At 36.3% G+C, this 15,291-nt stretch overlaps 1 long non-coding RNA gene across 5 annotated transcripts in view; it reads left to right on the top strand.

Moving 5' to 3' along the window:
* Positions 1–2,849: 2,849 nt before the first annotated feature.
* LOC144365432 (uncharacterized) overlaps positions 2,850–15,291 on the top strand; it is a 153,550-nt gene continuing 141,108 nt past the window's right edge. The window contains exon 1 of one of the 5 annotated variants that reach the window (XR_013423853.1): positions 2,850–3,037. This is a non-coding gene — a long non-coding RNA (uncharacterized LOC144365432). The remainder of the gene's footprint in view (positions 3,038–15,291) is intronic. The other 4 variants (XR_013423851.1, XR_013423852.1, XR_013423850.1 and 1 more) reach the window with 4 other exon arrangements.

Below are 15,291 nucleotides of genomic sequence, written 5' to 3' on the forward strand. Positions count from 1 at the left end.
GAAGGAATAAACAAATCACACATTCTTCGACTCACCTTAAGAGAACAGTGAAGTCCCTTTCAGCAAGCTGTAGAAAATTGCCTAAGCCCCACCATCAAAATAACTTCTCAGGCTTTTTCTGCTGCCTTCCAGATTTCCAGAGACAGAGGTCAGAACTCTATCCACAGAGTCACTAATATCAAAATTTTCTGAGTGATTATGCTGAACAACTGTCCCAAACACTTCTCCAATCACTAGATTTGTCTTGAGGGAATAAAGATCTATTCACATGGAGGGAAGAGAGATCGGAACTCAAGACATAAATTTGGTAAAGAAATCTTTTTCACTAAATTGTCTTCCTCACCTGTTCTCTTGGCATTTTCTTTCATCATCCTTTTGGGGAGTTTCAGATTATAATATTGTAAAGTCTCCTTTGAACTGGCTGACTCCCATGCTTTTGTGCATGTGGTAATCTCCTGAGCCACCTCAATATTTTATGTGGTATCTTTGGCTTGCCACTCTAACCTCTAGAATGCTTGGGTTAAGTGGAATCAGATTCATGACAATAGTTGTGAAACACTGGACAAGTTACTTGGCTTATCCGTGGCTCAGTTTCCTCATCTATAGAACGGAGTTTACACAAGCTCCTGCCTTGTATCTTTGTCATGACAATGAAATATGAAAAGCTATTAGAACAGGACATGACCCAGTGTAAGTCATTGATATTTTATAACATTTTTCTGTTCCTCAGTTGAAATTTCTAAATTAGCACCCTGTTGCTTTATCCTCTTTTCTCTTAATTCCTCGACTCCTATCATTAGACTATTTGGATTTAAGTCCATCCAAGGCACTCTTCTATACCTAGGGCTCTGCTGCTGTGGATTCTTCTGCATAAAAGCTTTTCCTCTTTTCTGCTCACTATGCACAGTTCACATAATTATGAAAAATGAACCTCTTCATCAAATATTTCCTAAGCTTGTCTTTGAAAAAGCAAGTTCTAAATGGTTCCTATGCCAGGAGGAGAGTAGGGTAATAATTTTTCTTTTTTGGTGGCAGTTAGAAATTAAAGCTTTCTGGGAAGAATTTAGTAGTGACTTTCAATGCCTGTTTCTTTATTTTGTCTTTTAAGCAGATAGTTCTTCAGTGATAGTGAGTGACTCTTTTGAAGGTAAGGCAGTAATTTCTTTGATGTTCATGATGGTTGTGAATAATACTTTATTCCCAATTTATGACATATTCAAGGAAATCATGTCTTTATTTAATTGCTTTTTTTCTGATCTCTCAAAGGTCAAAATAGTTGAACTCTGAGTTCACAATAATGTCATTAGAATCACAATGCAAATAATGTGAAATTATGCCACTGATTTCTTGATCTGAGTCTTCTGCAGTTTCAAAATGACAAAACTGAACATTTTACCTACTGAGTAGATTTCAGTTGCCAGAAAAATACTTTGCATTTTTCCTCACTGAAGGTCATGGGATTTTTTAATATTCTCCAGTGGAGATCAAGCAAGGTTATAATTCACAGAACTTTCTGTTGGTTTTTTGTTAGCAGAAAAATTCCCAGCTATAAAAAAAAATAGAAAAACAATTCCTCTAAGAATTTAGAATCTTATATATTTCAGCAAAAAAAAAAAAGAGATGTAAGCTGCTTTTGTGGAATGGTTATAGAACTTTATGTAGTAAAATGCTTAGCTCAATTTTTTTTCTGGGTTGGTTTTATCCACCAAATAACTGGTTTGAATTCATCAAATCTGTCTTTTTTTGGTTTTCAGAATAAAACCAACAAATCTTGAATACATTCCACAGGATGCTCGCTGAACTTGTAGGATGTTCATTCATTCACTCATTCATTCAGTGCTTATTTATTGAGCACATACTGTGTCAGGGATAGACATTGGGGCAAAGAGGCACAAATCAAAACAAAAAGGATCACTGCTCATAGTGTGTACATTTTAATAGAGAGATGAGCAATATGTTAATAAATAAATAATTTTATAAAATATCATGTAATGACTAGTATTGTGAAGGAAACCAAGATAGTGTAAGAGGTCAGAGAGTAGAAAAGGAGCTTATTTTAGGAAGAATTATTTATTTAAGAAGGCAAAAACTTTCTGACAAAGTGACAGCTGAGTATAGATCAGAATAAGGTAAGGGAGAAACAGAAAAATATCTAGAGAAGAGTGCTCCAGGCAAGAGAATAACTGTGGAAAGTGTCTTGGAACCTTCTAGAAGCAGCAGGGTGGTAGAGCAGCCCAGGAAGACACATAGGAGGCAGACATGGATAAAGGTGAGACCAGACAATGAAAGACTTTGTAGACCTTGCTCAGGGCTATGATTTTCATGCCGAGTTGATATGAACTGTCAGAACCATTTTTCTGCTGAGGTCGGGGTGGAGACTTTATTTTACGCTTTAAAAAAAAAATCCCTGTGGTCACTAAATGGAAAATATGTGGTAGGTCGGAGGTGAGAAGTAGAATATTAAGAATATTAATTCTATTTTTTTTTCTTGAGGCTTCTGGAATCAAACAAGTTTTAAAAACATTACATTAAACAAAGGTAAGTGTTAAGGGTTTTTTTTTGTTTGTTTGTTTTTTGTTTTTTTGTTTTTTTGTTTCCAGAGTCAATTTGTTGATGTAACTTGTATATTTCAAATAGTATGGTAGACTATGCAATGTTCTTAACTGTAGCCACATAAATCTTTTCTGGGAACCTCTTAAGAGATTAGTGTTCCATAGACCTAGCTCAGGGTGATGCAGATGTAGACATCACTTGAGTATATCATATCCCTTCTGAGAAACGCAAACACTTTTGAACAGGGCCAAGAGTGTAGTTTCTTGTCAGAGTTCCTCATAATTTCTTCTGTGACCTTCATTCCTGACCCTGGTGAGGTTGTTTACTGCTTTCAGCCTGGCTTTGTGAGAATAGATTTTTGTCAGGTTCGGCTTTGAGAATCAGGGCACTGAAAATCATTATATAGCGTTTGAATAAATATCCATAATTATTCTTTTACCAGAGGAAATTGACACATGGCAGGATCTTGTGTAACACCATGGAGGTAAGTTGGGCTTCTTATGGGGTGGCCAGGTTTTAATGGGTAGAAGAATCCTGGATTTTTTCAAGAGAAATGTTATGCCCTTTTGGGTAGAATGTCACCTCAAATCCAAAGTTATTCACACTAAGAAGCACATTCATTATTTTAGAAGTAGTTCCTGGGCTAATAGACACAGAATTCTCATGAAAACCTTTGGTTTTTCTCAACATGTGTTTCTTAATTATCTATGGAAGCAAACTCCACATGTAACTGTCTTATTCACCACATTTGAATGTTTCTGAACAGACACCAACTAATTTTCTACCAATTTCCTCCTATCATTTTGCTAAATTAAAATGTTTTAAAGGTTAATTGTCAAATCTTTGGGAGGGAAAGAAAAAAGCTTTCTAAAGGCTAAGTTTCCAAACTAAGTAATATGTCCTTATCCCTGTTAAAAACACTTGCTTAAGGTGGTTTAGATTGACTTTGTTGGAGGTTGGGTCACTTAGAAACTAAAAGGGAAATAGCTGTAAAAGGACAGAGCGAAATGAGATTTATCCTTGGAGCCAGTGAGACTTCTTACCTTACTTTGGGAAAGAAGGCAGAGAATGGAGCAGAGTGGGTATAGATTTGGGGCAAGGGCTTTGCAATCAGGAGATTTTCAGAAGGAGTACCAACTTCATCACCTCCTTCATGTGTGGAAACTGCTTGTGGCTTACATTCTGAGCATCAACTTCTGTAATAAGGCGATGGTGATAGCTTCTTCACGAGACTGTTGTGAAGATAATAAAAATGCAATTTATTTGTTCCTATCCCTGGGTGAAGATTTGATTCTTGCCAGCATTCCAACCTTAAAGCAGAACTTGGATTTTTATATTTACTAGAAAGAAATAACTCAAAAATATTGGTGAACAGTGTGTGTTTTCCTAAATATTTTGGAGGAAAACAAAAGGTGGGGATCCATGTGGCAAACGGTATAGCAATGTATTCCCGAACTCCCTGTTAGCTCTGTCCTGTTGAGTGGTTAGAGACTAGCAATTGTAGTAGCTCACCCACATATTCCTTCTTTCTTCTGGCAGCAGGAGCCCCACATTTTAGCTGAGACCATTGCTGCCTGTACTATGACATATTTTCACTTTCCTCTCATCCAGGTGTGGCCATGAAACCAAGTCAGGCTCATGAGGCATAAACAAAAATGATGTGTGTAATTGGTCCTCTTTCAAAGTTAAAGCTTCTTGTCTTGGACACCCTCTCATTTCCCATGGCTTGAAGAATACTGGCAATTGTAACAACTTATTAGAAACTATAAGTCCCCAACTAGTAGCATTTAAAAATTAGCATTTAAAAGTCCCTGAGCTCTTAAATGCTAACAAGATAAACTTTCTCATTTAAGCCACTACATTTTAGGTTCTTGTTAAAACAGCTTAGTCCAGACTCTAGACCAGTTTTTGGCCTTAGGTCTCCCTTCTCTCTTTATCCTCCAGGGCCTTGCTTTCCAGGCTACAATCTCTCCCTTCTTAGATTTAATATTACATCTTGCTCCTTTTCACAGGCAATCCCATTTAATTTTTTTCTATTCTCTCCAATTATTTATTCCCCATTCATCATTCTTCTTTCATAAAAGACACTGCAGTCAGTAGAATATATCTTCTTTAGAAGATAGAAGAAGATTACAAATTACATTTTTTCCCCATATCACACACATGAAAAACCTCATGTGGAGACAGGTATGTGAAAGGTGCTCAGTGATGAGGTCTTCTATTTTTTCCTTATCCCAGTCTCATCTCCAAGAGCTGACATTAGTCCTGGGACAAACTAGAAAGACTTAAAGACCTATTTCTGCTGTGGTTACTGTGGACAATATGCTGTGGATTAACACTGAGGCCTGGGGAAAATCCAGATCAATGATAATCCAAGCCAGGCTTAGATGCTTTAAGAAAGTTTGGGGCCAAAGAAAAGCTTCTTAGTTAATCCCAAACTTCACTGATAATTTGAGGGTTAAAAAATGTAGTATATTCCAGAGTCCCACTACTGGATGATATGATTCCATATGTTTGCTGAAGGATCAGGGAATCAGTATTGTTATCACTCATCCAGGTAATTTTGATGCAACCATTTAGTTGGTGTTAGACTAAAAGCTTAAATAACTTGACTCTAAGATTTAGCATAATTTAATGTAGTTAAGGGGCACATTAAGTGTCATGTAATGCATATTTCCATTACATTATTTTTTTTCCAACTCTCAGCTTCCATGTTAACAGTAGAACAAAATCAAGCTTATAATTAAGCCACAAGATAAGGAAACTTGAGTGTTTCCAATCACTTCGAACCATGGGTTAAATTTAACTTTCAAGTTTAGCCCTAGATGACTAAGGACTATCATGGGCTTTAAGGACACCCAAGTAAGCATTACAATTTGGCTTTGTACACAGAGAACTTGCCAATGAAAGAAAAATGGAAAATAACAGGAAATGAAAGCACATCTGTTTGGAGGCCCCGCCTTCTGATATGTTAGCTTTGGCAACCTTTGTACACTTTGTCCTGCCAATAAAGCTGCTGTCAGGGAAATTGAAACACTGATCTCATATGGCTGGGATCAGCACCAGCAATGCCACTGTACATGTGAGGCCTTCCAAATAGTTCCAGTGGTTGATCTGAGGCTCAACTTGGCAGCCCTGAACTACATAGCTCATTACCTATCATGGGAACTATGCGTGCTTATTGTTGAGATGATTTGTTTTGAAAATGTTCATGGCTTAGTGCTCTAGATGTCACATACAGAAAGTAAATTCAACATTTAAAATAAAAGCAGCAACTTTCAGAGTTCAAAAATTAAGTTGTAGATGCTGAAGGTCAGAATTAAAAGGGAAAATGTAAAGAAGCAGAGAATCAGAGGCAAGGAATAGGTCCTTGCAAATTGTCTCTTCCACTCCTCCACAAGGAGGTGATTACTCCTTCCACTGCTGACCATCTCCCTCATAAAGAGACTGACAGGAGGAGGTGCTGGATCCAGTGTTAATCTTTACTATAAAACCAGATACATAGGGTTTGGTTGTCTTTGCACATTTTAGTCTTAAAGAACATCAAGAGACACCATTTGCAATGTAAACAGTCTGGGATTTAATTAAATTTGACTTAATGAAAGTCCTACAACCTTGTGGCACTCCTTTTGGAGGTAGTCCTGAGTGCATGGAACTGGCACAAGAATGAGGGCTATTATTCAAAAGGCTCGTCCTGTAGGTCAGCATATTAGATTGTACAATTTTCAAAGATGTCAGTATAAATTAGAATTTTTTTTATTGTTGTGACAGAAACATACTTAAACATGTTGGATTATCTTCTGGGCCTTAAGTATTCATTGAATGAGAAACCTGTGCTGATTCAAATTGTCCTGTCATTTCTTTGCTATAATGGGGTGGAGGTCTCAGGTTGGGATCAGGGGAAGGGGGAATTTTGCTTGCACTTTACACACCTGATTACCAATTTTTCTGGATGATTTTGTAATACAGAGATCCTCATTTTCATCCTGTTCTTTCCTTCGCTTTTCCTGCTTTCCCTCAGTCAGAATCATTACTGCATCTCCTAGGAAGTTTCTAATATTAATGTTTATTGAATCCCGACTTTGTATCAGCCTTTGTGCTTGGTGACTCATGTACATGTTATCACATCTGCTAAATAACTGTAAGTGGTAGCATTCCTACTTCCTGGATGAAGAAATTCTTACTCAGAAGATATGTAACCTTATCAATATAATGGAACTAGCCAGTGTAATAGCTGGAATTTGACTCTATGTCTTCTAATTTCAAATAATGGTGTTCCCACCAGGTTATGTTGTTCTGCTGTCATTGTAAAGTAAGTACTTTGACTTTAAGAAAATGGCCTTTTATGAAGCAATTGAATTCCAGAGAGTATCAGATGCTATTTGAATTCAGTGTGATAGGATTATTTTATCATACCAAATTCAAGTCTTTTGTTTCATATCAATTATGGAGTTTCAGGGATAAGAAGTTCAGGAAATCTGAACCTGATTGAACATGCCCAATTCCCTAGTGGGCAATGCCCCACAATAAAGGCCACTTTCTTATCCTTAGCAGCACCCATGCTAGTACAGTCTTGGAAATCCATGGTATGATGAAGCCTCTCAGTCAAAATAGTATTATTACCCATCACAAATTTAATGTAAAAAGAAGTAAATTGGTAGTCATAAAACCTGCTATTGATTTCTTGCTTTTCCTTTTAAAAGTTATGTAGCTTTAGCAAATCTCAATCTCAGTAATGCTCTTCAGTCATCTAGAAAGTGGGAATTACAACATACTGGGCCAACTCTCCTACCCACGTTCAATGCTGGGCTATAAATTCTTTGTGGCTAAGCAGTATGTGTGTGTGAGTGTGTGTGTGTGTGTGTGTGTGTGTGTGTGTGTGTGACAATACAGGGATCCATTCTTCACTGAATTTATGCAACTGAAATGTTAATGAAAATGAAAACATGCCAATGAATATGTCTTGGTAATTCTAAAGGAAATTGAAAATAATTATTATTTTTAAATAATTTTTTAAATATGAGAACAGTTTCAGATTTATAAACAAAAACATCTGTGTTGATAATATAGAGTTCCTATATACATCTACCCAATTTCTCAGAGTATTAATATCTTACATTACTAATATGGTACATTTTCTACAATTAAAAGGCCAACATCAAGTATTTTTATAATTTCTTTGGAATTCTTTATGGGAGATCTGTCCATTCTCCCACACTTAATTTCTTATTCAATCATTTAGACTCTGAATATTTATTTAGCACTTTAGGTTATGATTCAAGATATTTTATATTGTTGTTCAGATGTAGTTTCTAATTTTTACTATGAATATTATTATTGGATCATATTCCATAGTAGTTAAGTATTCTACTGAATTCTGTTTAGTTGTCAAAAAAGGTGATTGTAGGGTTCGGAATCAATTTTTTTTTCAACTGATGTATACTCAAAGCATAGGGTTTTGGCTTCTGTTACATACTCCAAATATTTTTTGAATCAATATCTGAAATATATTATTGAGTTATAAGTGTGTTTATTATAAACATCATAGATAAAAAAATTAGTTGTTGCAGCATTTATATACAGGATCATGAATCTTTAGTAGCCATAGAAACAACTTGCAGATTTATCTTTGGACTTCTGAATTTACTCTTCCACCCACACCACACTCTCCTATCTCGAATAATCACAACTAGAGCAGAAAATGCTGCTCTTCAGTCAAACCCCCACTGTAGGGATCACAGAGACCCATTACATGTAATTTTGGGAAGATTCATAAAATCCATAACATTCTCTGGTAACATAAAATCACCAGCAGAGTTCTCCCTCGCCAGGTTCTGAAGTAGAGGGCAATCACATGGAAGAAAGAGCAAGCTACCTGTGAGAAGAAAGCAAGATCTTGCTTCTATCAGCCTCCAAAGCTTCCTACGTCTTCTCTCTGAGAGCTTGGAATTGAGGCCTTTGACTATGTACCCTGGCATCCTCAGTTAGAGAAAGAGTCTTGAAGTTGCAACTACTGCCAGTTAGAGTAAAACAAGCATTAAGTTACTGGAGTCCAAACCTCTGGTGCTGCTCCACAATACATATTTGTTTACAACCATGGACAAGCCCAAGCGTTGTTTTCAATTTATAGTGTCTGGCAATTTCTACTGCTGGGATTTTAGCCAAAGCCAACCTCTCTCCTTCTGTCTGTCTTTATCCATCTCATTTCTCAGTTAATATTTTGAAGTATTCTTCCTCTGAATCTCTTAATATGCCATTTGGAGTTTGACTTATAACAACTATGTTCTCCCCAACATCTGCTAGATATTACTTTTGTAATCAAGATTTGGCCAGATTACGTTTCTTTCTAGGTTAGAAAAATCCAGAATTGAATTCTAATTCTGGAGCATTCATTCTCATTAAGTCTCTCTGAGTTATTTCTTTATCTATATAAAAACTAAAACAATATCTCTTTCAACAGAATGTTATTGTGAGGACTAAAAATGACTATATAAAAATATTAGCATAATACCACGTCCCTTGGAGAGAAAATTCAAATAATAGGTTTTGTTGTATAGGAAGATGTGTGAGGATTCCTTTTCATGCTGTAAATATAATAACATACAAATAAGAAAATCAAGTGGAAAAATTTATTAGAAAATAATTCATTAAGGAATAATCACATCCCTCATCAATTGGAAGTCGAGTAGATCATTGTTCTGGTTTGGCCAGTTTTTGTTTACACTCAAATGGCTTTTTTTTCTTTCTGATCATGGTTAGGAATGGCTTAATTAATGGATTCATGGGGACAGAGAAAAATGAAAGGAGCAGAGACCAGGAACTACATTTACCTCATATTGGTATTCATCCAATTTGGTGTGGGTCAATAATGGGAATAAAGAGATTGGTTTTGGATTTCACCTTCATCTTTAACCCTGAGATGAATGGAATAACATTTTAGAGATAGCAGGGGATTTGTGCAGAGACAGAAAGGGAGACAGAAAATGAAATCAGGACATCTGGGAAACATAAAGGAATATTAAAGGTAAGGGAAGAATCAAGGCAGAATCAAGAACCAAGTCTAGTGACAGGTAGCCAAGAAAAGAACTGTGGTCTCTTTTTCCCCCTCTTTAAAAAATTTATCCTTTTTAGATATACACAACAGTAGGGTGTATTTTGACATATTATACATACATGGAGTATAACATGGAGAGCCCATCCTTATGGTTGTACATGGTGTGGAGTTTCACTGTTCATGCATTTGTATATGAACATAGAAGGATGTGGTATTGGTACAAGAAGTTTTGACTGAAGACTTGTCCCAATTCCAGCCAATTTCTAGCATAAGTTACAATTTGTAGGAGTGAAATTTTATCCTAGTATTCTTTTTCCATACTACTCTCTCTGCAAATCACTCTGTTGCTTGTTTCCTCCTATACCTGCATGAAAGTTTAGGTGGATTCCATAATATCTCTGCTCATTCTAAAATATTCTCAGGAACAGCCTTGAGTTTTAAGGTAATCAACTTCTAGTCTAGCTTAATGTAAGAACTCAAACCCTCTTTCAATCTTAAGCATTGCACTCCTCCCTGCCCCTCCTGCCCCAACCCACTTGCATGACTCACGCTGGGAAGAGTGGAAGAGATGCATGGTTAGCTGCTTTTCCGTATCTCTCCCAAACTGCCTGGATGCTTTTCCTCTCCCAACTAGAGTTCTGTATCAAAGGCTGGGGGAAGGGTAGAGGGAGGGTAGCAAAGTGGAGGAGAAAATGAGACAGGGAGAATTTGGTGGGTACAGGGTTCGTCTATCATTACCCTCCTAGGATGTCAGATAATCCATCTTTTTTTTCTGGCTGCTACTTTTGTGGGTGTTTGTAAATATCCTTCTCTGGGGGTTCCCCTAGACGTTTCCTTGATAGAAATGCGCTGCATCTTAGCTGGGACCACCACATCTCTCAGGTAGTTCTCAGGGCAGTCAGTTCTAGCTCTTTTCTTAGGGTACAACAGTTTTATGATTGGGAGAGTGCAGAGGGCTTCCAAGGAAACTCCTTTTGATGTATTTAGGGTATTGTTTGCTAGTCTCCTACCTTTAAGCTTTGATTTTTCCAGAGAATTATGGCAATATCTTGGAGTAGCTCCTTGAAAGCACCCTCACATGACCCAAGAAGACCAGTGGCAAGCAACAATCGTGCAACTTTCCTATAAAGAAATCATCTCTATAGATCTTAAACCAACTTCATTACATCCACCTCCTTTATATTCCCTGAAGAAGGGCAATAGGCTAAAGATTGAAAAATTGGTGTCGGAGTAGAGTCTTTTGACAGGTCATGCATAGGCCTGGTGCTTCTTGATTTTGGCCTCCAGAACATGGCTAATATTCCAAGACTGCAGCAAAAGTCACATCTATCATCTGGTTTCACAGCAAGATGCTTCTCTAAAGTATCTTCCTGTGGTGCTACAGTTTTAGCTGCTGTTCTTGTATTTCCCTATGGAAATCTTCAAGATATTTGACAGCTTCTCATGTACAGCCTAAATTTCTTCTTCTAAGAAGCTATGAGAGTTTCAATGTTAAAAGTACATGACCTCTCTTTCACCATGTTCCACTAATAAGCTCTATTCTTTATTTCACAAGTTATTTAGTAAAAACTACTTAAATCTCTCCATGCTGTGCTTTCAATGTTAATGAAATTAACATCAAACCTAACTCATTGCATTGTTGATTAACTATATCGAATCAAGCATAGTATGTAAAGTACTGGCCTGGTCTACAGAAAGCATTAAGTAAAAGAGGATTTAAAAAGTTGATTTGGTGGACTAGATCAGGTTGCTTGAAGGAAAACAAATTGTGAGGCTCTGGGGAAGAGTAAAGCAGAGTTCATTCTATGTACTGGAGAGCTCTGTTCAAGGTACCCTTTTGTAGTGGAGTAGAAGAAAAGTGATATTGATACACGTGTGGCTCAGGTAGTTTGGTGAAAAAAAATAAAATAAAATGGGAGATTTTTTTGACAGATGGCCTTGCTTGAAGAGTGAAAACACACACACATTTGAATGATCAAGTCTATTTCTTTACATATGATGAAATCTTTGAGGCAATGATTACTAAGTGGATGTGACCTTGGTGAAGTACATCTAAGTGAAGAGATGGGGAAGGACCTCAGGAGTCAAACTTGGAGCATGGTTTGAAATTAAACATGAACTCATTCTTCAGATTCAGACTCAATTTCTTCTTTAAGAATATCATGCGAGATTTTCCTAAATTATGCAAAGTTTCATATATTTCAATATTTCCCAAGAGCCTCCATTTACAAACCCCATCATCCTAACTTTAATAGTCATTAATAACCTCCTTTGTACCTTCTGATCTGCTACCAGCAGGTATATTTAAAATTATCTAGTATGGACATTCGAGTTCTTTTTAAAAAAATTCCTGAGCCTGGATTTCTGCATCTTTATTCTCTGTTTTTTTTTTTAATTGAAAATCTGTTGTGTTTAAGAATGGTCTAATAGAAAATTCATGTGGACCCAAAGGAACATCTGTATATTCACTTGTGACCCAGTTGAGGAGCAGGTACACCAGGGAAAGGCTTGACGAGAACTGATGGATCTGAGTCAGTTCTTTGAATGTGAAAATACCGACTACTGAGTTCAATTTGAGGTAAATTATTGTAACTGGGAAGAAAGCATTAGCATAGTAAAATTGGTTCCAAATATTTTTTTTCAATAGACATATTTTGAGTACACTTTCCTCTTGATGAAAAGAATTTTCTTAATGGTCAACACCAGTGTTCTAAAAGGAAATCCGAATGATAGGGACAATAGTGGGACTGAATTCACATGTATGTGTGTGAGATTCAGGCTTTCAAGTAAGTATTGTAAGACAAGTTTATCCTATGAATTGTTTCAATAATAATCCTTGTGAGACACTTAAAGCCAAGTAGTTGAGACTTCTCTATATCATTTTGTGTGTTCTCTTGTATGAGGCACAAAGAGACAGTCCTAGAAGGGCCAGAACCTGGAGTGAACCACCTTTGTGATCTCTCTCACAACTTCCCTCATATTTCATACATAAACTTGTCTAAGATTGGGGTAAGTACTTAAAAATATCTTTAGGAATCTGAGTAAAAGAAAGATGTAAAGAAACATGAAGCCAGAGAAAAGTAGAACATTGGGAAAGAGTTTCTCATCTACCTTGTTATGTGATGGACACACAGGAGGGTGAATTGGGAGGCTGCTGAGTGGATGGGTAGATCTGTCCTTTCCCACACTTTCAAGTCTTTCCCAACAGTCAAAGTAATACTTAGGATGCATCCTCTTGTTAAAGAGTTTGAACTTAACTGTCCTCATTAATAATAGAAACAAGAGAAGCATATTTGCCTCTGGGGGGGGGCAAAAGATTTGTATTTTGCTATTTAGTGATTGTGTAAACTGAGAAAAATCCCTCAATGTCTCTGAACTTCAATTTTATCCAGTATAAACTGGGTGCATTAATAACAATGTTCAAGCTGGCTGCAGTGGTGCACACCTGTAATCTAAGCAGCTCGGGAGGCTGAGGCAGGAGGATCGAGAGTTCAAAGCCAGCCTCAGTAGAAGCAAGACACTAAGCAACTCAGTGAGATCCTGTCTCTAAATACAATACAAAATAGGGCTGGGGATGTTGCTCAGTGGTCGAGTGCCCCTGAGTTCAATCCCTGGTACACCCCCCTCCCCACCAAAAAAATTCATGCTCAACACAGTTTTTGTTAAATTCAATGACATAATATATAAAACAACTGGACAAGTAAAAAGTAACTATTTGGATAGATTATATGTTAAGTTCATCACTCCACAGTGGGTCTCTTAATATAAAGTATACAATGAAAGTTTCAAAGATAGGAATCACTAAGTTCAATATTCATCAAAAATATCAAAAGCAACTTAGTTCTCAGCAAACTCAGGCTCTGATATCTTGTACTCAAATTCAACAGACCCAAAAGAAGTTAATCCAAACTCAAAGGCAATTCACTAACCCAATAAATCCATTTATTTGAAACAAACATATTAGGTCATTCTCTGTGCTAAATACAATGCCTAGTTTTCTGCATATTTTTTGCTTGGGGAAAGGTAACCTGACATATAGAATTTATTTTGTCACAAATGTTTAAATAATATCAATTAAGATAAACAGTTATACAATTAGACGTACGGTTACACTTTCAACCTCATTCTTTTACTTCAAATATAGAAAAGGAAGATTACAAAGGAGCTATTAAACTTGGGTTGTTGTCAAATGTAAAACAATAAGGATGGGTGGGGACTGTGATACATTAGAGAGATCAAGTCCAACCTAAGACAAATTCAAGTCAACTGGAAATAAATTGTACTTCCCAAATAAAGATGGCAGTAGGCTGAATTTGGCCTGGTGATTCCAAGTTTATGGTTCTCTACTACATGGTAAGTTATAGAATCTGTTTATGAAACAAAAAATATTTGTAATTTTTAACATTCTCTAATATCCAAGAGCTTTCTAGTTTTAAAAATTATTCTCACTCAAACTGATGCAAGACAAGAACTTTGTGGGTCACCTCTTTTCAAGTTCCAATCAAATCGGAGAATAGAGAGGAAGAAAACAAAGTCTGTTCCTAATTGAGGTTAGTAGATAGAAGAATCATATTCTTTTGATAAAACTCATCAGAAACACAGTAGGGCACCTGCTCTCAGTCACAACATTGGAGCCTCTTGGAAGTGATATTAAAAATAAATCCCAAATGATAGAGCCTTTCCTGGCCTGAATAACAACACCATAGAATAGTCACCAGCCACGATTAAGAACCTACACAGGTGTGGGCTGTGCTGGAGATTGTGAAAAGCATACCAAGCACCTAGGTGGATGAAACTTCCATTTGAAATCATTTTCCTAGCAGAAAAAATATGCAGTTTAATTTCCTGTGGGAGATTAGATTTTGAGTTAGATGACAATGGAATAGACAGAGCTGCAAGAGATACATATATATAAGCATCAGGGCAATTCAAAGGTTAAATGCATTTAATGAGCTGATCTGTGATGATATTTTTGGTTCAGGAAAATTTTCTGTAAGAGGCATTTATCATGTTAGTCAAATTCTAAAACAAGTTAACTCTTTTGATGCTATTGTGTTTTTACAAATGAAAATATAGGATGCTTATAATTTTTATTGCTCATTTAAATCAATGTACATTTAAATCAATTGCAGCCACAATTGGTTTCTTGAAAATATCATTTCCTCCTTCCAAATTCTCCAATGTTTACCCTCTTGCTTGTGTGTAAGGGTTCAGTTTTCCACTGCCTTTTGATAATTTTCACCTGAATGTCTTGGAGATATTGCAACTTTTGTTGTTGTTGTTGTTTGTATCTATCGCATCGGATCTACATGAAACATACAATAAACATGTTTATTTAGGAAAATTGACATATTGTATTGAGCCTTTCGTGTTACATGGCATATTTTTCTGCTCATTCAAGTCATCCTTTTTTATTTTAAAAAATTTTAATTTGTTATATATGACAACAGAATGCATTACAATTCATATTATACATATTAAACATATAGAACACAATTTCTTATATCTCTGGTTGTGAGATATTGCAACTTTATATTTTAAAATTGAATTTACCATATTGGCCAGAGTCTTCTTATCACACTTCCTGTTTGGATTAATGTCATTTATATTCATCTGGTCTCCCAGGCTACAAATCTAATTTCAGTTCCAGTTTTTCCCTTTTCACATGTATCTAATTGGTTATA

The sequence above is a fragment of the Ictidomys tridecemlineatus genome, chromosome 7, assembly GCF_052094955.1.
Source record: "Ictidomys tridecemlineatus isolate mIctTri1 chromosome 7, mIctTri1.hap1, whole genome shotgun sequence".
Classification (NCBI taxonomy): Eukaryota; Metazoa; Chordata; class Mammalia; order Rodentia; family Sciuridae; genus Ictidomys; species Ictidomys tridecemlineatus.